Consider the following 27,551-nt stretch of genomic DNA (forward strand, 5'->3'; position numbering starts at 1 on the left):
AATACGCAGATTTGAGGCCGAGGCAAACATGTCATCAGAGATCACTGCATAATATGTCTCTCTAACAACATCCAACCTAATAATTTGAAACAAATACCAGCATGCTAGCATACTAGGTGAAACCAAGTGACCATACTAAAATGCAGGCAGTTATAAAGAGTGTCCACCAGGCATGAAGTGTCCCATGCAGGGAAGCGGACAGTGATGTGCGGAGGCTGACAGGGAACCTGCACTCTCCAACTGAAGGATCAATAGTGGTGATCAGAACTAACCCACCAAAGTCACAGCTTTGCTCTGTAGATGGCTCATTAGGCCTTTCATGAAGGTCTGAGCAACAACAGATGAAGCATTCATTGCTCCATCTGTGGGCCATCCTATCTGCCCGACAATGATATCCATGTCAGCAAATCTAACCCTTGACAAAGCTACAATTAGGTGTCTGTAACGCCCTGAAATTCGGGGGTCGAGCATAACTCAGCTCTCGAGTTCCAAAACATCACTTATGCAACATATTTAATGATAGATGTATGTTGACTGTATTAGTGCATAAAACATGGAATAGATTAAGCCATAACACAGATATGATTCAGGGATAAGTGAATAAAGCAAGCGGAAGACTTATAGAAAAATATGTGTACAAGTGTAAATCCCTGAAGTACATATACAAGCCAGATCGTATGAAAATGTTATTTAACAAAATTATAAATATCAAGTTACATCATTTAAGTTCCCAAAAATAATCCCATGAACCCGCACATCAGACCGAGGCTCGCTAGAACCCGTTTGAAAACTGCATATAAGAGAAGGCAGCCTCATCATCATCCAGCTCCCGCTCTGCCTCAGAAGTCGCATTCACATCTGTAACATCAGAGCCTAAGACAGTCTGGTGGGTGTTTAACACCGCCCCAGAAACGCAGGAGTGAGTGATCAACTCAGTGGAACAATAAGGCACTAGTTAATATGTTGTCAGTTCAGTCAAACAGTAATGATAAAGCAGGACAATTAAATAAATCCTAAGTACTCTTGTTAATGCAAGGACGTATGAAATATGATGCGTGCCCTCACGCGTACACCCTCAGCGTCTTCATCTTACGTTACGCATGACATCGCCTCAAAGTGCGCCACAACTACAAAGCACATGCAAATGCGGTGCATGGATATGATTACCAAGTTGTTATTAGTCCATTTCACACAGCAGGATTGGGAAGCTAAGATACCTTCCTCATATCACCATCCAAACAGTGATCCATACTAGGGTCGTCAATCCTAGACATCTCATACGATCATATGTTTGAGGTCGTAGCAAAGGGCTCGTCACCAATCAATGCACGCCTTTCATGCCTTTACTACCACAGTTCGGCTCGTCACCTCCTTGCGGTATCCAGGTATGCTCGAGGTCACTACAAGGGGCTCGTCACCAATCAATGTAGGCCGACAGCACGAATATAGTGTCCCATACCACCATAATCGACTCACGAGTTTAGTTGCTCACTGGTCACTACGGGGAGGCTCGTCACCCCAGCGTAGGCCGACAGCTCGACCACGGTGTCCCATACCACCATGTCCGGCTCATGAGTCTTAGCGGATCAAGTACCATGGTTAATAGGATTTCACTGGTAAGTTCGGTACCCTAGATTCAAACAGTAGCGTCCATACATGGTGAACACACAATGGACAATCGGGTTACTTGACGAACTCGACTAGCACGAGCGCACGTTGAGTTGAGCGACATAGAGTGCGCAAACACTCCACGTGGCCAAACCACTGCCGACAACTCTAATACGGCTCAGGTTCGTCTAATACATCTTACATGGTAAAAGCAATCTCAACCATGAATATAGGGTCAATTACTGATTTCTTGGACTAATGCATAGTCCCACACACCTTACACTACAACAGATATTCATATGGAATGTAAAACAGTAATGGAACAACAACTTAAATCATGGTACATAAGCACTTGAGGAATATCAACTTAACATAAATGTAAGCATAGGTAATGCTTGAATTTAAATAACATGGAATGTAACTTGCATAAAGGAAATCATGCGCATCAATATGAGTGTTGAGAATCACTTCTCAACGCCCGCAATTAGTGTAATAAGTTACACTTAGATCATTCATGCATTTCTACAAACACTTAGCATACATGGAACAACATACATGACGTATGTTGAAATACATGCATTTAGACAATTCCTTTTTCCAAGGAGTTGTCATACATGCATCTAACATACATACATGACAAATAATCATGGCAAACACAAGTGCATATTTTATACGTATACGGTACTTTATACATACACATAGAATACACAAATCTCAATATAGCACATGCATATCAGGAAAGCAACATAAACACAACATTTGGCATGCAGAATCTCATCCATAACAAGAATAAATCACTAACTGGTGTTGAAAGCCTTGAAAACCATAACCTATACACTTAAAGTCCACACCTTAAGTAAAGAAAGAACCACAGAACTGATTTAGATGAGTTGTCTTCCTCAACGGCGATAGAATACCCTAAAACAAGGATAGAAATGAGATACAACAACACCAAGACTAATCTAAGCTCTAACACAGGTTAGGGTTAGGTTAACTTACCCCAAAAGAACTCAGAACTGTCAGAAGAACGATTCAAAGTGAAGGTTCAAAGATGAAGAAGAACAAAGAAGAATCCAAGATGATTCACCAACTTATCTCTCTCACTTTCTCTCTCTTTTCCACTCTCTTTCCAAGCTAGGGTTAGAGAAAATTCGTATGGAAAAGAGGGCTAGGGTTTAAGGACTATAAATAGGCCTATTATTGATGAAAATAACCCCAGGGACAAGGCACACTTAGGTTATAACCAAAGCATGCCTTTCTCGATCCAACGAAGCACTTCTGGTGGGCCTATAACCACGAAAGGTCGGACTTAAGCTCATTGACCATGGATCTAGGTCAGGCTGAGTTTTCGTACTGACCGGCTCTTCAGATCAGCCGTGGCGGACCACACTCAATTCAACGGTCACGAGATCTCGATCAGGTCCACAAGCACTAGGATATGCCTGGGCCAACTATCCTGATCAGAGGGTGAAATTGGGTCAGAATCCAACGGTCAGATAGCTTAAATTCGTCGCGCAAGCGACGCGACTCAGATTTCATAAAAACTTATTAAATTCCAACCGTTCTCACACTCTTCACTCCGAGCTCAAACAAATCGACCCAGAACATTACATGGACTTGATTTTTGAGGTGAAGGTCAAGCCCAACTCGGTGACCGCAACAGCCTAAGATCATCGCTATCGGACTTTCGACGCGTGGTCCAGGTCCGATCCAGATCTTGTAAAAATTCCCCAGAACAACTGGATTTAGCGATGGATCCCAGATTTCAGAGTAACGTAGCGCTAACTAATCTACAAGTTTAGAGCCATGCAGATACAATTTAAAGTGATTGATGCGAATTTCACAAGCAATCGAGTATAACGCTAATTACCCCAAAAACAACTACTAAGGAAAGATTAGCACAAAAATTCCAAGGTCGTTACAGTGTCAATGCTTGCGTCAAAGCTATTTTTGTTTTGTGTTATGACCATCTGTCAGTGGATGTGCAGTAGGGCGGAAGAGGGCTGGAGAAGTTCTTATTACAGTGAAGACTCAAGAAAGGATAAATATTGATAACGAAAGGGGATCCGTGCTTGCTGAGGAATGAGAGGAGCAGGGTCATGGTTTTATTGAGATCGGGCTTGAAGTGCCCTTTCAATGGCAGGGTAGAATTTGAAAGGTAAATGTCGAAATTGCAAGGGATGACCACTTTCACCTTGTTTGATAATTTGGCTCCAATCAAAGCCAACTGGATATTTGTTGCTGTGCCAACGATAAAGGGCTTGAACTGTTCCTCATAGCTTTGGAGTAATGGTTCATCTCCAATGGCAATATACCTGTAAATTGTCCTGTTAGTAGAAGATACATATATTTCAAAATATAATAGCTATTATCATTTATTAACATGGAAAATGAATCGAACATTAGCATCCATTTCTTGTGTGAAGGAAAAGAAAAACTATGTATCGAAGAGATAGTCTAAAGTCCAAACAGTTGGACAATAAGTTATGGTTCACCCAGAGGGGATAACTTTAGCCTTTCATGTGTGTGAGACATCCAACCTGTTCAATAGGTTGGACTTATAATGAAGAAGCCATATCAACTAACTAAGTGGACCACTTTGCATGATGCTATTTATCATGGCCAGGCATTGTTTTCTATGGTGTGGCCCATCTGATGGATAGGACTAATTTTTTCAGGTGATCCTTCTGGTGACAGGTTGGAATTCACATTCGCTTTTATTATTATTATTATTATTATTATTATTATTATTATTTAAGGATGACAATTTATTTCACATGCACTTAATGTTGGAAGTTATCTAGTGGGTGGACCATTCCTTGTGGTCCAACCAGTTCAACTTGACGACTATATCTAATACAATTGAGTGATTCCTTCTTCTACTTTCAAGGAATAATCAAGCTCTGATGCATCAGGACATGTATAATGTTCTCAAGAGATCAACCAAAATGCCATAAAAGTGGGGCTTGGGGTTCATTTATTCAAACAATTGATATGATGAGGCCCACCACTATAGGCGGATACCCCAAAATATCTCTCACATTGGAAGCTAACCCTTCGATCAATTTGTGTCCTAAAGTTGACAGTTAAGAAAAGTAAAAATAAACCAAGTGCGAAAAACAAAAAAACAAAAGAGAGTTTTGGGTAATCTCCTGTTCATAGCGGTCCATCAGGTCAATGCATTGGATCACCTAACAACTGGCCCCACTAGTATGAATAATACTGATGTGTCAGGGATCTGTAACTTCTATCTGGTTTTTAGTTATGTCCTTAATTCAAGCTTATTCCATAACCAATACATCTAACTTGATGAAAATATAATAACAGAAAGAGATGCCTGACGTGTTGAGTCTATGGTTTGGTGATCAGACCATCGACAGACCCCATCATGAATGGGCGATGCACAAGCACCACCTTGATTGGAGGATCCTAGCCTCTATCCCTGTAGCCTATGAATAGAAAGCAAAGAAACAATACAGTAACAATCCACATCCACTGGAGAAAAGGCCAAAGATTGATGGGATAGGAACTTCCAATCTAGTAATTTTTTTGGGGGATCCCCAATCCAAGGTGGGTCCATCATATCAATGTTCTCATTGCCAAACTAAGGGCTCAACATGTTTGAAATTGGGCGCCTCGGCAAATTGTAAATTAGATAATGTTCAGGACCTAACAATTTCTCTGAATGGAAAGGGATATCACAGCTTCCAACCACACAATGTCTGGCTGGACTGGGAGAAAAGGCCAAAGATTGAAGGGATAGGAACTTCCAATCTAGTATTTATTTATTTATTTATTTATTTTATTATTTTTTTGGGGGATCCCCAATCCAAGGTGGGTTCATCAGATCAATGTTCTCATCGCCAAACTATGGGTTCAACATGTTTGAAATTGGGAACCTTAGCAAACTATAAATTAGATACTGTTTAAGACCCTATGATTACTTTGAATGGAAATGGATATCACAACTACCAACCACACAATGTTTGGCTAGACTAGGGGAAAAAGCAGGGTTCCACTTCGCATGTGGTTGTATGCGCATGTGTTGCATGCAAGAATGCAACCCATGTTATATGTCCATTTTCTGTTAGTTCCATCCATTTTATGTTAGTTTTGTCACTTAAGGGTTAGGATTCATACAAATAGTGTCACGCCCTGAAATTTGGTACCCGAGTTGGCCAGACTTAACTTCAAATTTTAGGTCATGATTAAATTTCAATCATTTACAATCATAATTTAATAAAAATTTCACTACAAACCAAACATTCATTTAACACAAAGTTTAATTACAACAATCTGAACTTACTTATGAGTTTTCCACTATACATTTTTTCCATTGGGTACAAATAAAAAGGTAACTAAAGCTAGAGGGACGACTAGATCTTCGCTCCACCACCCTTGCCTAAACTCTGAGCCCGGAAACACTATTAATGTAGGTGTGAGCATAACAGCTCGTGAGATCATATTTAACCCAAATATGAGATTCTAGAATTATATTAAATGTGCAAATGATGAAAATACTTTGTTTAAAGTTGAAACTATGAATTAAAATATTGTATGTTAAAGATGACATGAATGCAATGTTGGAATTGTAAAGATGCTCTGAATGTCAAACTTTCCATTAATTTCATAAATAACAAAATTAAATAACCAACATGTCTTATAAAAACATATCGAAGTAGGTAGTCACGGTGCATTAATGCCCTCACACCGATACCTCACGATGAGGGGATTTATACGTTAGCTGGTTAGACTACTGCTCTAGTTGTACCCCCTGACGTTTGTCCACAATTATACTCATACAGCATATACAAAGGAGACTTCGAAGGATTCGATGAGTTCTAGGATATTTCACTTAAGGGACACAATTTCCATATAATAATGCAGGTTCTATACAAAATTTGAAGAAATTCACTGTGGTTAAAATTCAATTCATGAAATTTGCTAAAATATCAAGTTGTTTTCCGTAATAGTGCTGGAGCTTTTCATAGAAACTCTTTGACAGTACTGAAATACCATTCTTGTCCCAAAAATCTGATTTTTAAATTTATTTAATTATTCATGGATATAAATTGATTATTTTATTCTAAATTCCAATTTCCATTTAATAATTTATAGAAAATGCTTTTCTTCACTTTATCTTTAACTAATTTTATTTATTTATTTTTACTAGAGTTGCATTAGTGTAAAATTTAAATGTTTTAATTTAATATCATATTTAAAATTCCAATCTAAATACTTTAATTAACTTCTAAATCAAAGTTTATACTAATCATTAAGCCAGCAAGTAGGCAATCGTGTCCATTGGATGAAAGACTCTAAAACCCGTTAGATCCTTTGAAGTCTTCTTTGTGTATGGCGTATGAGTATAATCGTATCTGCGGACATACCTCATGGATTCAACAAGAGCAGTAGTTTGACCAACTAACGTATAAATGGGTACCTCACAATGAGGTACCGGTGCATGGGCGTTAATGCAACGTGGCCATCCATTTACGTACAGTGTTGTAAGAGACGATGGTTATTTAATTTTGTTATTTATGAAATTCATGGAATTTTAACATGTTGGGGGCCTTGTACAAAACCTTAGGTTCTAGCCTCCTGAGACAAACCAAAATTATGGAATAATAAAGCAATGAAATAAATCAAAGCATAAACCACACCACACAAGAGATTTTTATGTGGAAAACCCTCAAAGAGGTAAAAACCACGGGACCTCGTCCAGATCAACAATCCACTATGAAGTAGAACATTACAACCTTCTTCACTCACGCAGGAGTGGATAAACAATGAGAGAATAAAAGAAAAATAGGGAGATCTCACCGATTACGAGGACGTAAAAGCGCTGAGATATAAGTTGCACAGTAGATAGCCTCCACGAGCATAATCTCCCTTCTACAAGCTTCCTCTCTCTCTTTCTCTCTTTCTCTCACACCTTTAATAGCCCTCTTGTGTTTTTCATATATCTAAGAAAACCCTGGGGATCCCTATTTATAGTTTTAGGAAACTCCCTTCCGCATCCTTGTTGCGAAAGGACTCAAAATTCACTATCCGCACAAAATTGTGGAACGAATCTGCGTAACCACGACCGGTCGAGACGAAGCCACTACCGTTTGAGCGTCATCCACGATCGGTCGAGCGCCACCCTTGATCGGTCGAGCACCCCTAGAAAAATAGTCCAAAGTCACTGCACTTTGAGTCTAGTCAGGACTCAACTCCACGATTGGTCATGCACTAGCCCTCGACCGGTCGTGTAATGCTCACGATCGGTCGAGCACAGGGAAAAAATCCCATCAAATCTCTCCCTTTTTGACCTAGGAGGGATTTATCTTCTTCAAGACAGCTTGGTTTCTGCAAACCTGAAACTTGCCCTTGAGCAAATCCTTGGTCATCATGTTTAACCCATTATCGTCCGTGTGGACCTTCTCAAGCTGTAACTTCTTCTGTTCCAAAGTATCCCTGATCCAGTGATACCAAATCTCTATGTGCTTTGACTTAGAATGCTACCTGGATTCTTACTCAAGTGTATAGCACTCTGACTATTGCAATAGACCACGTCCTCCTCCTGCTTCAGGCTAAGTTCCTGTAAGAACCTCTTCATCCAAAGCATCTCTTTACATGCTTCTGTGACTACAATATACTCGGCCTCTGTCGTCGACAATGCTACGACCTTTTGTAGCTTTCTCTGCCAAGAAACCGCTCCCCCTGTAAACGTGAACATGAACCCCGATGTAGACTTCTTAATGTCGCCTGCCATATCTGCATTTGTGTAGCCCTCTAACATAGGTTTACCGTCACCATAGCATAGGCTCAACCTGGATAAGCCTCTTAGATACAATGGTATCTATTTCACTGCTGCCCAATGCTCTTTACCAGGATTGGTAAGATATCGGCTGACAACACCAACCGCATCTGCTATGTCTGGGCATGTACAGACCATAACATATATCAAACTTCCTACAGCTGACGCATAGGGTATCTTCTGCATCTCTTCCACCTCTGCCTTTATCTTAGGACACTGCCTGTCCCTCAATTTGAAGTGACATCTAGTGGAGTACTGACTGGCTTTGCTGCATTCTTATTGAACTGCTTTAGGACTTTCTCAATATATCGCTCTTGTGACAGCCAAAGCTTCCTGTTGCTTCTGTCACGAGTTATCTCCATTCCTAGATCTGTTTAGCTGGGCCCAAATCTTTCATCATAAAAGACTTGCCCAACTCTTGTTTCAGCCTGTTGATCTTCTTGATGTCTTTTTCCATGATGAGCATATCATCAACGTATAACAGTAGAACTAAGAAATCACCATCTGAGAACTTGCGCGTGAACACACAGTGGTCTGACTCCGTTTTGTCATACCCATGTTATAACATGAACAAGTCAAACTTCTTATACCATTGCTGTGGAGCTTATTTCAGCTCATACAAGCTCTTCCTCAGCTTACACACCATATGCTCTTTGCCCTTGACTTCGAACCCCTCTGGTTGGTGCATGTAGATCTCTTCTTTCAGGTCACCATGGAGGAAGACAGTTTTAACATCTAACTGCTCTATCTCCAAATCTATGCTAGCCACCAACCCAAGCAACACCCGTATGAATGTCATCTTCACCACTGGTGAGAATATCTCCTCAAAGTTTATGCCTTTCCTCTAACCAAACCCTTTCACTACAAGTCTGGCCTTGAACCTCTTTGTGAATTCTTCTGCTCAACCTTCTTTCTGAACACCCCCTTATTGCTCAAAGCTTTCTTACCCTTGGACAATTTCACCATGTCATAGGTGTGGTTCTTATGCAAGGATTCCATCTCCTCTTACATAGCTTTCAACCACTCCCTCTTATGCTTGTCGGTTAGGGCCTCAGAATAATCTTCTGGCTCTCCCCCATTAGTCAACATAATATACTCATGTGGTGAGTACCTCTTGGACGGTTGTCTGTCCCTAGATAACCTCCTCACCTGTGGCTCAATAGGTGGATCAAGTGGGGGCTGCTCCCTTGGTCCATCTTCTAAAGGAACTCTCTCATCCTCTGCACCTTGCTGTACTCCCCCGTCATCAGGCACCACGGGAGGAATAATCAGATCCATGTCTTCTAGCTCACTTGAACTAGGCTGGTTCTTATTTGGCTTACCAATGTCTTCTATACACTGATCTTCAAAGAAAACCACATCTCTGCTCCTGACGAGCTTCTTCTCGTTCGGATCCCATAATCTATAACCGAACTTTTCATCACCATACCCCAAGAACACACACTGCCTGATCTTCATATCTAGCTTGGACCTCTTGTCCTTTGGTACGTGAACGGATGCCCTGCATCCAAATACCCTGAGATGACTGTATGATGGATACTGTCTAGTCCACACCTTCTCAGACACTTCTCCATTCAACGGGGCTGATGGAGACTTGTTTATCAAATACACCACCGTGTGATTGCTTCTTCCCAAAATGTCTTAGGCAACTTCGCATGGATAACATGCATCTGATTCTCTCAACAATGGTGCGATTCATTGCTCAGCTACACCATTATGCTGGGGGGTCTTGGGAACCGTCTATTCATGCCGTATACCCAGGGACTTACAGTACTCATGAAAGTCGTCAATGTATTCACCACCATTATCAGTACGGATGCGCTTTAATGATCTACCTGTCTCTTTCTCAACCATATCATGAAATAATTTAAACACACCAAAGACTTTGTCCTTGGATTTCAAAGCATAAACCCAAACCTTCCTAGATGTATCATCTATAAAAGTGATAAAATACAATGCCCCACTCAAGGTTTTTGTCCTCAAAGGACCACAGACATCAGAATAAACCAAATCAAATGCATGCACTTTATTAACATGAGAAGCAGATTTAATAAATGAAACTCTATGTTGTTTCCTTGATAAACAATCAAGACAGGTTTTGAGAGGTGTACTTGTCACGTCTGGAAGGAGCTGCTTCCTTGCTAGTAGGTGAAGCCCTTTTTCACTTATGTGGCCTAGACGCCTGTGCCATATGTCAATAGCTGAATCTTGCGTTGCGTTCAACCCACCCTTGCATATACTGACACTTGTCTTGTAAAGGGTGCAACACTTCTTTCCTCTGGCCACGATCAATGAACCCTTGATGAACTTTCAACGCCCACCAACAAATCAGCTTTCATAGCCATCATCATCCAACCTTCCCGTCGACATCAAGTTGAGGCGAAAGTCTAGGATATGCCTCACATCCCTGTGAACCAATGTGCAGCCCACATCGGTCTTCACACAAATATCACCGACCCCTACGATCTTTGATACGCCAGAATTTTTCATCTTCACGGTCCCATAGTCACCAGACTTGTAGCTTGTGAAGAAGTCCCTGCGTGGAGTTGCATGAAAAGAAGCTCCTGAGTCAATCACCCAGTCGGTGTCCTGACTCGTAGCCATGAGATATACATCATGATCTGCTGAAAGAATAACTACAACGTCGCCATCTAAAACGACCGCAGTGGAATCTGTTTCATCTTCTTTTTCCTTTCCTTTTCCTTTCTTGTCGTTCTTCTTACCACGACATTCATGCTTGTAGTGGCCCTTCTTGTCACAATTCTAGCAATTAACATCCTTTCTGTTACTTGACTTGCCTCCTGGTTTATCTTGGGCTTTTCCACCCTTCCTCTTCTTTCCTCTTCCCCGTTCTTGTGTCACAAGGGCATCTTACTAAGTATACCCTTGAGACTTCCTCATTGTCTCCTCATTGAAGAGACAACTAGTAACCTGTTCCATGGAAATCTTTTCGTCTGGTGCGGAGTTACTTAGAGACACCACCAATGTCTCCTAATTGTCAGGCAATGAACTAAGTAATAACAAAGCCTACAATTCATCATCTAAGACCATCTTCATAGAGGAGAGTTGGTTCACTATATTACTGACCTCATTCATGTGCTCAGCCACAGAACCACCATCCTTGAACTTGAGATTCACAAGTCACCTTATCAGAAAATTTTTACTACCGACTGTCTTCCTCTCATACAGCCCTTCCAATTTTTGCTATAGGCTAGCGGCTGAGGTCTCCATAGACACATGGTGGAATACAGAATCGTCCAACCATTGTCTAATAAACCCCATCGCCTTTCGATCCATCTTCTTCCAATCATCATCAGACATATCCTTGGATTTTGCTGATATGCCTAAAATTGGAGAATATAGGTTCTTGCAATAAAGCAAGTCCTCCATCTTAGCCTTCCATATGGTCTAGTTAGAACCATTGAGGCTGATAATCCTTGATGAGCCACCTTCCATAATTCAAAAAACCGATCCTACCCATTCAATAAACCTGGCTTTGATACCACTTTATTGGGGGCCTTGCATAAAAACTTAGGATCTAGCCTCCCGAAACAAACCAGAATTATGGAATAATAAAGCAATGAAATAAATCAAAGCATAAACCACACCACACAAGAGATTTTTACGTGAAAAACCCTCAAAGAGGTAAAAAACCACAGGACCTCGTCTAGATCAACAATCCACTATGAAGTAGAACGTTACAACCTTCTTCACTCATGCAAGAGTGGATAAATAATGAGAGAATAAAAGAAAAATGGAGAGATCTCACCAATTACGAGGACGTAGAAGCGCTGAAATATAAGTTGCACAGTAGATAACCTCCACGAGTATAATCTCCCTTCTACAAGCTTCCTCTTTCTCTTTCTCTCTTTCTCTCACACCTTTAATAGCCCTCTTGTGTTTTTCATATATCCTAGAAAATCCTAGGGACCCCTATTTATAGTTTTAGGAAACTCCCTTCCGCATCCTTGTTGTGAAAGGACTCAAAATCTGCAATCCGCACAAAATCGCGGAACGAATCTGCGTAACCACGACCGATCAAGACGAAGCCATGACCGGTCGAGGGCCATCCACGACTGGTCGAGCACCACCCTCGACCGGTCTAGCACCCCCAGAAAAAATAGTCCAATGTCGCTGGACTTTGAGTCGAGTCAGGACTCGACTCCATGATTGGTCGTGCACCAGCCCTCGACCGGTTGTGTAAGGCTCATGACCGGTCGAGCACGAGGAAAAAACCACATCATAACATTCAGAGCATCTTTACGATTCTAGCATTACATTAATGTGATCTTTAAGATACGGTATTTTAATTCGTATTCTGAGCTTTAAACAAAGTATTTTCATCCTAGATTACTATTCAATATTTAAGACCCTGTGGTAGGAGCATGGGTCACTAGTGTGTGCCATCATTTCCAATGCATCCTTACTTGATGCAAGAAATGAAAGGAAGGAAAGAAGTAAAATGTATGGCACACGTATAAATATGGTAACAAAATACAATAACCAACATGTACACAAATTATGTGTCCTTTTCCCACACACGACACACCAAACTGCAAACAAAGCACCACACCGTTGATGTAAAAGCGCAATGTATGAATAAGTGATCCACAGACCCACCATTCTTTAAACACATGCATCAACCATTTATAATGATTTTCTCTGTTATGGGGTGATTGAGGGATGGAGCTTATCTCATCCGGTGGGCACAAACCTTACATGCTCTCCTTTCTTTCCCTCCTTCCTAAATCATAAAATGATTTGACAAAGAAGCTTTTGGTTCCTTCAAGATGCTCTAATAGGTCAATCTAGTTTGTTGTATCTTACTCTCTTAGGCTCCTTTTTTTTTAAACAAAATTTTATTAAAAGAACCCACCAAAGCAAAAGTTAGGCGGGGAAAGAATACAACCCAAAGAAAGACAAAAGATTCCAAGCATCCACAGCCTTCAAGCTGGACACCCATCAGGATGTCCCATATCTGTTATGATACGGCCGTATCGGCCGATATGTAACGGTAACGGCCGACACCGTTATGCGATACAGGGTCGAAACGGGCACCCCCCCAATTCTGTGATCGTAACGGCCGTTACGTCCCCATAACGACTGTTACGGGCCTAAAGAAAATAGGAAAAAAAGAAAAAAGGAAAAAAATACCCTTTTCTTCTTCTTCTTCTTCTTCTTCTTCTCGGGCTGCTGCGACTGTGGCCCTGCTGCGGGCATGCGGCCCTTCTTCTTCTCCTCTCTCTCTCTCTCTCTCTCTCCTTTCCCTCTTTTCTTTTTGGTTTCCCTTTCTCTTTCTTTTCATTTCGTTCTTGAAAAATGAATGGACTGCATGGCTGCATTTCAAATTTCTTTTTAAAATGTACCTGCAGTGCACGCTGCACAGTGCACTTGCGAAAATCGGATTGTGCCCATAGTGAATGTATGTGGTTTATCCACACCGTCCATTGGCTTTTTCAGCTCATTTTAGGGGTTGAGTCCAAAATTGAAGCTTATCCAAAGCTCAAGTGGACCATACCACATGAAATAGTGGAAATAATGATTTCCACAGTTGAAACCTTGTTAGGCCCCACAGTGATGTTTATTTGTCATCCAACCTTCTCATAAGATCATACAAACATGGATGAATGGAAAATATAAATATAAGCTTGATCCAAAACTTCTATGGCCCCTAAGAAATTTTCAACGGTAGACATTTAATTCACACTGTTTCCTGTGGTGTGGTCCATTTTAGCTTTTTATAAGCTTCATTTTTTAGATAGGGCCCTAAAATCATCTGGTAAAATGTATGGACGGATCGGATAAAATACATAAATTATAGTGGACCCCACAGAGTTTACTCATTACGCTTAGCGTACTGAGTTACTCAGTACGCAATCTGCCTCTACACTTGCCATTGTATTGTTAAGTGGCCCCACCTTGATTTATGTGTAGAATATCCATGCAGTCCACTATAATGTTTATTTTCCATTGAACCTGTTCATAAGGTCACATAGCCTAATCCACTAGTGGTCCACCTGAGATCTGGATTTACCTTATTTTTTTCCAGTGCCCTTAAATGAGTTGACAAAATGGATGGATGACATGGATATATAATACATAATCGAGTGGACCCTAGTACATGGCCCTAAAAATTTATACATGATGTATATATTAACTCAAAATTAACCAATTAAAATTTGAGACCATTGTTGCTAAGTCACAATCCCAGAATTAAATAACTCATACAATTTTACCATTAGTTTGTATACACTTGTTTTTTAAAATAGGACCATTAGATATTTTTCATTTTTCACTGTCCAATAAATGTCCACCAATCCATTAGTGGCATAAGTGGCAATAGATTACATTAATTTGAGGCTAGTTTGGGGCATCAAATGGTCCCCAAACCAGCCCCGTATCGACAACACAATTTACCTCAATTTAATTTATTTTTTTAAAAGATTTATGTGGGAAAATGATATTAAATTATTAGGTATATGAATTACATAATATTCTTGACTTGAGAATGACACTTCATAGGACATGAATCACAGTCACAGCCATAGGTATGTTAAATTGTTAATAACTTAATATAGAATAAATTATGAAAAATAATTGTAAACACCTATACATGCAAGATATTTTCATATTACATTCATTCTAATATATCTATCATTGGTAGTAGATATTTAGAAAATTAAATATATGAGTTTTGCAGTCAAATCCAGGTTGTTTGATTCATAAATTCATTAGATAGTTTAATACAACTTCTCACCAAAGAGTGGACCGTTACACCACCATAAACATGTTCCAATTTATAAATGAATACATATTTAGAATGCTTAGAATATTCTAGATTTAATCCAGATTTTTTCATATATTTTGGCAAAAAAAATAAAAAATTGCACCGTTACGAGCCGTTATGCCCCCGTATCGCCGTTACACCCCGGTATCCGTATCAGTATTGGAGGGCACCATTACACCAACCGATACCGATATGGGATACCTTGACACCCATCCTACCTATTCCACCTTAACATTCCACACCACCTCTTTGACAGATCCACTTATATTATGAAAACAACAACTTTTCTGTTTCCCCCACATCACCCATAACACTGCCACTAAGACGAGCTGCCATATTGCCTTTCCTTCCTATCTCTCCACCATGCCAAGCCCAAAGGGACCCCATATTCTCACCTTCTTTCCCTCCTTCCTAAATATGAGATATGAACATAAAATGACTTGACAGAGAAGCTTCTACTTTTTTGCACATTTCTAAATCCTTTTATCATGCAACTCTTGGATAATATTGGTTCCTTCAAGATGCTCTAATAGGTCAATCTAGTCTACCATCTCTAATGCTCTTAGGCTCCCTTTTTTTGTGAAAGGTAATGAAATTTTATTAAAAGAACCTGCCAATGCATAGGCTAGTCGGGAAAAGAATACAATCCAAAGAAAGATAAAAGATTACAAACATCCATAACCTTCAAGCTGGATGCCCATCCTACCACTTTCACCTTAATCTTCTACACCACCTCTTCCACAGACTCCTATTATGAAAACAACAATTATTTTGTTCCCCACACATAACCCATAACACTGCAATTAAGACGAGCCGCCATATTGCCTTTCTTTCCTATCCCTCCACCATGCTAAGCCCAAAGGAGGACTTCGACATCACCCACAAAATGTTGAAGATTTCAAGGAAGCTTCCCACACCTTCTAAGCGAAAGCGCAATGGATGAAAACATGATTAATCTACTTAGCGTTGTTCATGCACGTAAGACAAATGTTGGGGAGGATCATGGATTTCTTTTGGAGGTTATCTATGGTCAACACCATTTTCCTACCCACCAACCAAACAAATGCTGCAACTTAATGGGGGCGTCATAGAACCATGAGTAGAAATGGTGATTCGATTTCGCTTCCAAAGGTACCTCTTGAGTCAAACTGTAGAAATATAGAACAACGAAATGACTCAAACTATGCATATGCCACACCAAGTCCTCACCCAAGGAGGGGTAATAACCCTGCAATTGGTCCAAAAGCCTAACAAAATTACCCACTTCCTCGTTTGGCAGATTCTTAGGGCAAGGTGGAGACCAAACCAAAGAACCTCTACAAGTGGAAAAATAATGAGATACTATAATGTTCCTCTTTGGGAAAAAGCAAGCCAACCTTAGAAACTCTTCTAATAGTGATCTACCTCCACACCACACATCCTCCCAAAAGCAAACATGCCTTCAATCTCTCAGCGAGAAGGAAACCCCCTCGCTGAACTTAGGGGATATCAATGTAATCACCTTCCACATACCTAAAGCCCGATATAGCAAAGGTTTCTTAACACCCAAACCCCTCCTAGATGTCATATTTGCTAGCTATGACCTTTCTCCACAATCTCCCCTCTCCTATACTAAATCTCCACAGCCATTTACTTGATAATGCTAGGTTCATGGATCCCAACACTCTAATGCCCACTCTATTTTCTGTAATAGGCTTGCAAACCTTTTTCCCACTTGATAAGATGAAACTTTTACTTTCCCCCTACCCCTCTCCACAAAATTCATGCCTCAGCATTTCTAGTCTATCCAGAATAGCTTGAGGGCACCTAAAAAGGGACAAAGTACAATGGTGTATTTGAGAAGGCAGGTTTGATTAGAGTTAAGTGCCCTTCCATTGAAAGATGTCAACATTTCCAGCTTAAGAGCTTCCCCTCGGTCCTCTCAATCACCTTATCCCATAAGTGCTTAGCTGACTTCCCAATACACAGAGAAAGCCAAGATAAGTTAAAGGAAAAGACCTAACACTGCACCTAAAAAACATCCGCTAACCTCAACACCTCATTCATGTCCATGAGAATACCCAGCATCTTACTTTTAGTCATTGTTTTCACGTGCGATCGCATATGCCATTCATTTCAGAAGGAGGCATATGCGATTCAGGATAGCGTGCGATGGCATACTTTTTTGTGCGATAAGTACGCGATTGCATATGCGAGTATACCATACTATGGCATACTTTTTTACGCGATAAGTATGCGATCGCGTATGGAGTATGCCATATGCAAGTATGCAATGGCATACTCCATATGCAATCGCATATAGGTCCAATGGTTAAAAAAATGATTGTCGAATTCTTGTATTCAAACATCATATATGTTTATAGTAGCCTATGTTGGTATGTTTATTATATATATATATATTAAATTTATAAGTCAATAAGTTGAAATTTGTAACTTCACAAGTTGTGTGTGTGTGTTTTCTTTTATTTATTATTTTTTTTGTAAATTATAAATTGTATTTGTAAATTAAGTTGTAACTTGCAACTTATAAGTTGTTCAAGTTATCAAGTTACCAATAAAAATTTTATGTTCGAAGTTTTTAATACCTAATTTTCACTTAATGTAACATGTTGTTTGTTTTGTTAAATTTCATGTAAATAATAATATAAGTAATTAAATATATAGCTTAATTTATAGAGGGTCTAATAGTCTCAAACAATCAAACTACAATAAAATAGGTAAAAGAACCCAATCCAATCACTTGTAATAATTAGTCATAGTTTTTCCTATTTTTTTTAAGAATTTTTTTTTTCAATTTTTCACCTTCTTTTTAACATATTTTTTAAATTTTTTCAAAAAAAAAAAAAAAGCTAGACCAATATGCGATAGCACATGTGAATATGTGATGGCATATGCAACAACAGCATATGCCAGTCGCATACAATGGCAATGTAATTTGACAACATTGCTTTTAGTAATATTTACCTTCAACCCTGATGCCACCTCAAAGCACCTTACCATCTTTTGCAAATTATCCAACCATAATTGTGTTGACATCACAAACTAGAATGGTATTGATGGCATATTAGAGATGAGTTACTGGCTATCCACATTTACCTCCTAAAAGCCATTAATTAAACCAACCTCTTAATGTTTGTGTAACATTTTGCTAAGGGTTTCCGCAACTACCATGAACAAGAAAGGAGATAGGGGTTGCTTTGCTTAACACCCCTTGATGCCATAAAGAATCCATTCAGTGACCCGTTGACCAAGACAAAAGAAGCAGTCGATCAAACACATTCTTGAATCCAACCCCTCCATTTATACGTACACCCCATCTCATCGTAGAAATCCACAACCTTTACCTTAGGCTCTTTTTATACGTTGGAGTCCACAGAATTTAATCACCAATTATGTCATAGCAATCTGCAACCTTCACCTTAGGCCGAGATGCCAAATTGTGGAGAAGGCAAACCTTCTCTAAACCACTCATCTTCCTAAAATCTAATGACTGACTCATTGCCGCCTTCTATAGGTCAATCAAGTCTACCATCTCCTACTCTCTTAAGCTCCTTTTATACATAGAATCCTATGGAATTTGGTCACCAATTTCATAATAACAATCTACAACCTTTGCTTGAGGCCGAGATGCCAAACTATGGAGGAGCCAAAATTCTTTAATGAGGACCTTCTCCAAACCACTCATCTTCCTCACATTCTTTCCTTCTTTCCCTCCTTACTAAGTATGAGATATGAACGTAAAATGATTTGACAGAGAAGCTTCAACTCTTTGTCCATTTCCAGATCTTTCTATCTTGTAACTCTTAAACAATATTGTTCCCTCAAGATGCTCTAATAGGTCGATCAAGTCTACCATCTACTCTCTTAGGCTACTTTTATTGGTCACTACTTCCATCATGCCTTTAAAACCTTTGCTTGAAGTCGAGATGCAAAATGGTAGAGGTAAACCTTCTCTAAAGAGGGCCTTGTCCAAACCACTCATCTTCCCAAAATCCAAGGTATTCAAAATCGGATACATAATGGCTGTTATGTAACGGTAATGGTCATAACTATTACGCGTTATGGGGTCGAAACCGCTGTAACGACCATTATAGAAAAAACAGGCCGTAACGGTCCTGTAACAATTTTTTTAGAAAAATAAAAAAGGGTCATAATGGCCTGTATCATAACGGTAATGGTGGTGACCGTTTTGGAACACCTTGCTCTCATCTCCTACTCTCTTAGGCTCCTTTTATACATAGGAGTCCACGGAATTTAGTCACCAATTCCATCATAGCAATCTAGAACCTTTGCTTGGAGCTGAGATGCCAAACAAATAGAGGAGGCAAACCTTTTCTACAAAGGGCCTTCTCTAAACCACCCATCTTCACAAAATCTAAGGACTTTCTCATCACCACCTTCTATAAGTCACAATCAAGCATGCCATCTCCTACTCTCTTCGGCTCCTTTTATATATAGGAGTCCACAAAATTTGGTCATAATTCCCTCATAGCAATCTACAACCTTTACCTAAGGTCAACATGCAAAATTTTAAAGGAGGCAAACCTTATCTAAAGAGAGGGCCTTCTCCAAACCACTCATCTTCCCAATCTAATGATTTGTTTGTTACCACTTTCGAAACTCACTCCCTTCAAGAAGGATGGCTCCATATCCAACATAACATTCTAGATCCCCAAGCTTCTATAACCGGAAGATGAATTTGTACACCAACCATTATCTCGCAAACCATATTGCACCCCAATCACCCTTCTCCATCAAGAATATTCTTCATGCCCAAATCACTAAAGCTATCTTCCAAGTAAAGCTCAATTCATCAACCTAAGGGATTTTAACTTCTTTCTAATTCCATAAGGAGGTATTTCCAATTCTCTTCTAAAATGTGCCAACGAAAGTCTCTTTTCAACCTCTCCAATTCGTCAAGCATTGCATAATACCTCAAAAGAAGAAAAAACACATTCAGTCTGATGAATGCTAATTGCACTCACCTTGCGCACATGCAAGATCAGGGATGCTGCTCATGCAACAATCCCCAGCAGGTAGACGCCATGTCTAACAAACCAGGATGACTTGATTATAAAGTGGTCCATACGTATACGAAATAAACAAATGCTATTGAGAGAAACTACACTTACCAAATAAAATAATAGGGTTAGGTGTCCTATGGATGTGTCTTTTTACTTAAGTTTGAAAGGTTGCATCCTTTTATATTTTATTTTGAAAAGTTGTGTCTTTTGAAGCCTAAGGGTCGCACCAATTGGGTTTAAACCCAATAGTCACAACCCTTTTTGAAAGGGTGTCTCCACACCCTTAAGGGTGTCTTCACAAAGGCTATAAATAGACTTCTGATTTTAAGTTTTGGAATGGATTAGAAAATCAAGTTTCTTCTTAAAAATGTGTTTAAGTATTTTCTAGTTCGGGTTAAGACTACAAGTGGTTTGAGCCCGTGTACAGTGAGTGCACCGCTGAGACCGGGTCATAGTCATTGTATCTTGGAGGTTGATTGCTCTGGAAACCTGTTGTACTTGGGACGCTGTCCAAGGGGAGTAAATTCGATTTCAAGCCAAGTGACTCACATCACGCCTCGACTTCTATAAACCGATAAGTTTTCTATTTTCTCAATTTAAATTTATTTTATTTAAATAGCTTTTCAAACTCCATATCCCAACAATCTTGAAATCGAATATGTTTGAAAAACTATTTAAGAATTATGGTTGTATCTATCTGGTTGGAATAGCCCAAAATGAAACCACATGAACCCAATTTGTGAGCCATGGCCCATATAATCTAGAGTTGTCATATCCCACCGAATGGTTAAGTTCTTGTAGATACTTGTTATGTAAGTTTTTTGGACCACATGTACAAAAGTGAACATATGCACCGACTGAGAATGGTTAGAGTACTTTAGATCTTGATATCTATAAATGAGAATGGTTAGACTATAATCAAACATATGAGGGGCTTGGATTCCTGAACAATTGGCCGGGTTCGTTGTAACCCTCGTTAGCACAAAGTATGATCCTCAAGTTGTCAGATGGGTCGGGCTAAGGCTATCTTGGGTACTAGAGCTATAACTTACATATGGTCTTTATGTCCCAAACACATGTCATTCTATCACACACGTAAAATTTAAAAAATCTATAGTGCGTACCTCTTGGATAATGTCAGGCCCTGTTCACTCATAAGAAAGCTTGCATTTAGTAGATTTTCTCAAAATCATGATATGACATTAATAAGCCTTTTTTTTAGATGTCAAAATTGTAATTTATTTTTTCATAGCTTGAGCTAAACGTAACCTTCACATAAAAATAAATCAAACTGTTAAACCATACTGAGTAGGATATACACTAATCTCAACATCCATTTACAATAAAGATCAACCCAAAATGCATTTTAAAATGAGATTTTATGTTGAGATTCCCACTATATTAGGAATTCTTTTTTGTAAACCACCATGCATGGTTAAAAAGAAAACTTTGAAAAGAAAAATGTGAAAGAAACTCGAGAATGCAAGATTTTAAAGTATCTTCCAAAATGGGCCTGATAGGTCTCCCATAAGCCTACTAGTTGCTCACATGCGGATAGGTAATATTCCTTATACAGTCAACCGAATGAAGGATCTAAATCCGTCATGTATGTGCCAAAAATAGAATTCTTGGTATTAGGAATCGTAGTTGTTAATTAGGTGTCTTCCCATCATTTTCAAGTTGGTGCAACCCTTAAGAAGAGTTCTAACAAGGACTATCTGGTGGTTATAACCATTCTATCTGAACTTGATATGTTGCATGTGAGCAAACAGCATTCCAATGGCCCTTGATCTAGTCCATTGATTTGATGGACCTCACATGGAAACAAAATTGCCAAATATGGAGGAGTTGAATGTCCCAATAACGAGATTTCTTAGACAATTTCATTAAATAAATAAATAAATAAGGTGGAGATGGCTCAAATCCAAAGCGGTGTAAATGAAAAAAAAAGTAATAATGAACCGATAATCTAACCACTTGTTTAGTGGGAATGAAGTGGATAGTTAGAATCATCTATCCTAATTACTCGTGGGTTTATTCTCTTGTGAGTTTGCTCTCCCAGGCAACCTTTTAATACTTTAACAGAGCACCATGGTTCATATACATGCAATCTATAATTCTATATGATATATGTCTTTGGATAATCTAATCTGGCCCAATTTTGATGATCAAGACTATTCAACTAATATGCCAGACCATGTATAATGTGTGTCACCAAAATATTCTTCCATTAGACAAGCTTACATGTCCAACTTATGAACTACAAGTGGATGATTTACTGTTTACTTTAAGATGAGAGATTTTAGAAAGATATTTGATGGCGACTAACTGTGAGTGGTACAAAAGTGCATGGTCTAAATCGTGAAAAGATGGGGCCTATATATTATTGGTGCTAGAACAAATATAACATGTTATTTTGATCAAGTGCATGTTAAGGAGTTGATTTTTGTGTGATTGATGTGCATAGAATGAATAGTTATATTGATGTTAATCTTTAGAAATGTGGTAGAATGCACGGTTATACACTAAAGCGTCACTGCACACATTTTGTAACACGAGTAGTTCATTAGTGGGTCCTTCTTTGTATTTATAGTGACCTAAAAATTAAGTTATAATGTAGACCAACCATTGGTATGAATGACCTTTATGATAATGAGTGCACACAATGAATAAATGAGTATGCTATATTTAACTTGATCAAATTAATGGCCACCATGAGCTCACTTATCATTGTGTATCTATATATAACACACATTATTCCTTTTGTATCATTGCATGTATTTTATGGCCTTTGATCCATCCTATGTGGATTTATGATTGATATGTTTGAATCTTGTATCCATGCATCACATGTAGAAAATATAGTCTTGCTATTGTACAATGAAATATTAGAAAATGTATGACACTTGATACGTAAATACTTAGAAATTGTATATATGTGGAAAATATCCCATTTATAAAGATTTGAAATTATGGGGGTTATGTATTTAGATGCACTACAATGTTCTAAAGTTATAAATCCATACAAATATTATATTGGCCCATATGGAATGACTGGGCTAGTGTATTTTTAAAATATTACCTTTTATAGGTTCAATAGATGACAGGTCTAGATCTTACATGTGTATTACTTTTATGAATATTAAGTACTTGATAACTCACATTATATGAATGCTTGTCTCTCTGGAGTTTCACTTACCATGAAGCAAATGGTGACTTGAGTTTCTCAAGTGGATTAGTAGTGAATGTGCTTTAATTCAATATTAATTCTAACTTACATTTTATTATGTAGAAAGTGATATTATAGAATATTGGGTCCAATGAAAGACAGACCATCGACACATATCACTTAACTGTTTAACACACTTATCGTTGCTTTTCTATAAACGGTTCATATTATTGATCTTAAACATATAGTTGTTGATAGGTGACAAGTACGCATGCCTAATTTATGAGATAAGTTATATTAACTTTTGACATCGTTCACAATACTTTCTAGACAATATTACCTGCTTAGAAAGGTGGAGGAAATATTATTTTCATCCGATCAGGTGCTAGAACACTTATTAGATCCATCATATGATAGTTCCTACGAAAGATTTTTCTAAACTCTTGGTTAATTAATAGATTTATCAGGTGAGCCATAGATATATCAAGGCTAAATTTGAAATTATGGGGGTGCTCTCAGATACCTAAATCACTTAACACATGGAATCCAAATTTAGTTAATATGTATTTGATAAATGGGTTGACATATATATAATTGAAGATTTGCACTAAAGAAATTATATGTTGAATGTTATGGATCAATATGCACATGTTTTATGTTTATATGTATATCTTTGAGATAAGGTGTCTGGAATTAAATATATTGCATGTTTTAATAATCAAATTAGTAGCCATCAAATGAATGGTTAGAAAGAATATTGTTAGCAGTCTGAATTCATAAGATGATTGTTGGATCAATGAGATTTTTATGCTATAAGCTATTCTCATTGGAGGCTAGATTTGAACATTTGAGATTGATATTCATATGAGACTAAGTTTATGTAATAAGCTGTGTTGTTTTATCATCAACAAATGTATCTAATGGGCAAACTTATGCACCTATAGAGCCCATTGCTCAATCTGTCGATCAAGATATTTGATTATGAACTTGGACATTTCTTCTCTATATTCAGTTGTCAAATATCCTATGATTGTATTGAATTCTAATCACTAATTGATAAATTAGTCAACCTTTCATGTGTTAGGAAACATGTGATAACATGATAATGTTACAATATGATTACATGAAAGTTATACTCTATTTTAGTTGTCATATGTCTATGCATGACAGATTACTATAGCCTCTTTGTATGTAGATACAATAAGTTCAATTGAATTTATCACCAGTTGGTTGAATGGTGGGCTAGTAAAGTTAGTTGAATAGTAAGAGCACATTCAAGGATAAGAAAGTTGGTTGTATTCAGAGCCGGTGATACGACAATTATTATAATAAAAGTGATGCTCAGTATCTGTTACTTGATGGGGTCATAATTATTGACTCTGTGAGGTTAGAAATGAGTTTGGTATGTGTTGGCTTGATATATGAATAGTCAAAGAGGATGCGGCTGACTGCTGAAGATTTGACTAAGGAGCAAAAGGAGGAATCTGCCTAAATAGAGACTCATTTTTGCGTAGCTAGTTGGTGAAGCAATAACTTATCAAGGTGATGATCCGTAGCTAGTCCGAAAGGATGATCAGCCACATTGGGAGTAAGACATGGCTTAACTCCTATGGAAGGTAATAATAGTTAATTTTCTATAATAAGTGAAAGCCTGATGAATAAATGACGGGTGGAGGTAAAAGGCCTACGGGTCATAAATCCTCTGACCAAATGACTATCTAAAAAATTAGTCAATGATACATCGAAGAGAATGGGGCTGAGCCTAATATATGAGCTACCAGTGTTGACAACCCAACCTATATGAGTAGAGATCCTATTGGATAAGTTTAATGGGTAAACAATAAGACATGAGGTAGGCGATTACACTGACATAAATGAGCCCCTTCTATGGTATACAGTGCAAGCAGCAATGAAGAAGGATGAGTTTTTGAACTCTTAATGAACCTATTGCCATATATTTGATGGTGTACCCAATTGCTGCATACACTTGATGGAATTCACTTATATGGGTGTGGAGGTAGAGGCTGCTTCGTATGAGAATATAGGCGAATTCTCTAAAGCACTCATGAAATTCAGGTAATGGTGTATGGCAGAAATGCACCGAACCGCAGAATCACTTGTAGCGGAAAAGTTGTGTGAGTGGCATGTACTTGCGATCTACATCAAAAGGAATCCGGTTCAAGACTATGGTGTCACCTGGTTCCTTTAGACCCGTCATGCTTACTCTAATGTCAGTTCAAGTCTATGATGACACCGGCACTATTGAACAACTCTTCCATCTTTACCTGAAATGTCAAAAATTTTGAAACATGTGGGGGATTGTTGTATTTTAAATTATTTAAAAATAATTTAGTGTTTCAAAATATCCATTGGGACGGGCTATGACTATGGCCATAGGTGCCCTATGGATGTGTCTTTTCACTTAAGTCTGAAAGGTTGCATCCTTTTATATTTTATTTTGAAAAGTTACGTCTTTTGAAGCCTAAGGGTCGCACCAATTGGGTTTAAACTCAATAGTCACAACCCTTTTGGAAAGGGTGTCTCCACACCCTTAAGGGTGTCTTCACAAAGTCTATAAATAGACTTCTGATTTTAAGTTTTAGAATGGATTAGAAAATTAAGTTTCTTCTTAAAAATGTGTTCAAGTATTTTCTAGTTTGGGTTAAGACTACAAGTGGTTTGAGCCCGTGTACAGTGAGTGCACCGCTGGGATCGGGTCATAGTCGTTGTATCCTGGAGGTCGATTGCTCTGAAAACTTGTTGCACTTAGGACATTGTCCAAGGGGAGCAAATTCGATTTCAAGCTGAGTGACTCACGTCACGCTTCGACTTCTATAAATCGATAAGTTTTCTCTTTTCTTAATTTAAATTTATTTTATTTAAATAGTTTTTCAAACTCCATATCCCAACAGGGTTTACAAGAAATTAGTTAATGGTAACATGTGTGTCCCACCTGATGATAACACCAGCCTCGTTCGTAAGACATGGCATGCATATTGTTAGAATCTCCTAATGAGCGGCTCCGATCTCACTCACATGAGCCCCCATTGACACGTGAGAGCATAGAGCTCCTTCACCATTCCTCCATAGAACACCCCACAATCTAGTAATACAGCAAATGCAATGAAAATACAAAGCAAAAAGAAGCCGTTTAAAGAGGGAGAGCATACTCGATCCACACAGCTGCGCCACCACCATTCAAGAAGTAGTAAGAGATGTTGTCGTGGACCTTGCTCTCAGCGACCTTCTTGGAAGAACTTAAGGGCCTGAGCATTGTGTTGGGGATGCCAACGATGATGTTGATTCTGGAGCCAGAAAGGGACTCCAAAATGAGAGGATCGACGTCGAAGAGCTTGACTTTGGAAATGTTGTTAGATTGGAGGAGTGCCACGACCTTAGGTGGGGGAAGAGGGTAGGAAGATAAAGTCCCCCAGTTCACACCAATACCTCCACCCATCAATGTAGCGGGCAAGAAGAAGAAGAGTAAGGTTAGGAGATGGATTGTCGTTGCCATTTTTTTTTTTTGTATTCTTCTTCTTCTTCTTCTCATTCTCCTTCTCCTCGTTCATGCAATTCATCGAACAGGTGGAAGACATGAGAAAGAGAGAATGAGTGTGTGAAAATAGCTGGGTGAGGGAAGCGGATTGGCTGGTGTACCTCACACTAGCTATACAACTGATATAGGTATGTGTCATGCAAAGACGAGCACTTACGCTCCTCGAGCTCCGAGTTGTACGAACGGTTCAAAGGAGACCAAAGTTACATGGGCTCCACACTGATGTATTCATTATATCTACACTGTTCAGCTATTTTTAGAGTTCATTTTAGAGCATTATTTAAAAAATGAATCATATCGAAAGATTATCTGGACCAAACCATAAATAGCATCAGAGATTATGATTTTTACCGTTAAACAATTTTTAGGGCCCACCATAACGTTTATTTTACATCCAATTTGTTCATAACGTTAAAAATACCAGAATGAAGGGGAAAAAAAATTCAAATTTTTTTTCATATTAATCCAAAACTTTTGTGACCCCAATAAGGGTTTCAATGGTAGACGTTCAATCCTCCACTGGTTTTTTCTGTGTGGTCCACTTGATAGTTAGATCTGTCTTATTTTTCATCTTAAGCCTTAAGGGCCTGTTTGATTTTCCAGTG

General features: G+C 38.7%; 1 pseudogene; it reads right to left on the minus strand.

The window, feature by feature from the left end:
• Positions 1–267: 267 nt before the first annotated feature.
• On the minus strand, positions 268–27,014 carry LOC131232403 (glucan endo-1,3-beta-glucosidase 9-like; annotated as a pseudogene).
• Between the last annotated feature and the right edge of the window lie 537 nt (positions 27,015–27,551).

Source organism: Magnolia sinica, chromosome 18 (assembly GCF_029962835.1).
Source record: "Magnolia sinica isolate HGM2019 chromosome 18, MsV1, whole genome shotgun sequence".
Taxonomy (NCBI): domain Eukaryota; kingdom Viridiplantae; phylum Streptophyta; class Magnoliopsida; order Magnoliales; family Magnoliaceae; genus Magnolia; species Magnolia sinica.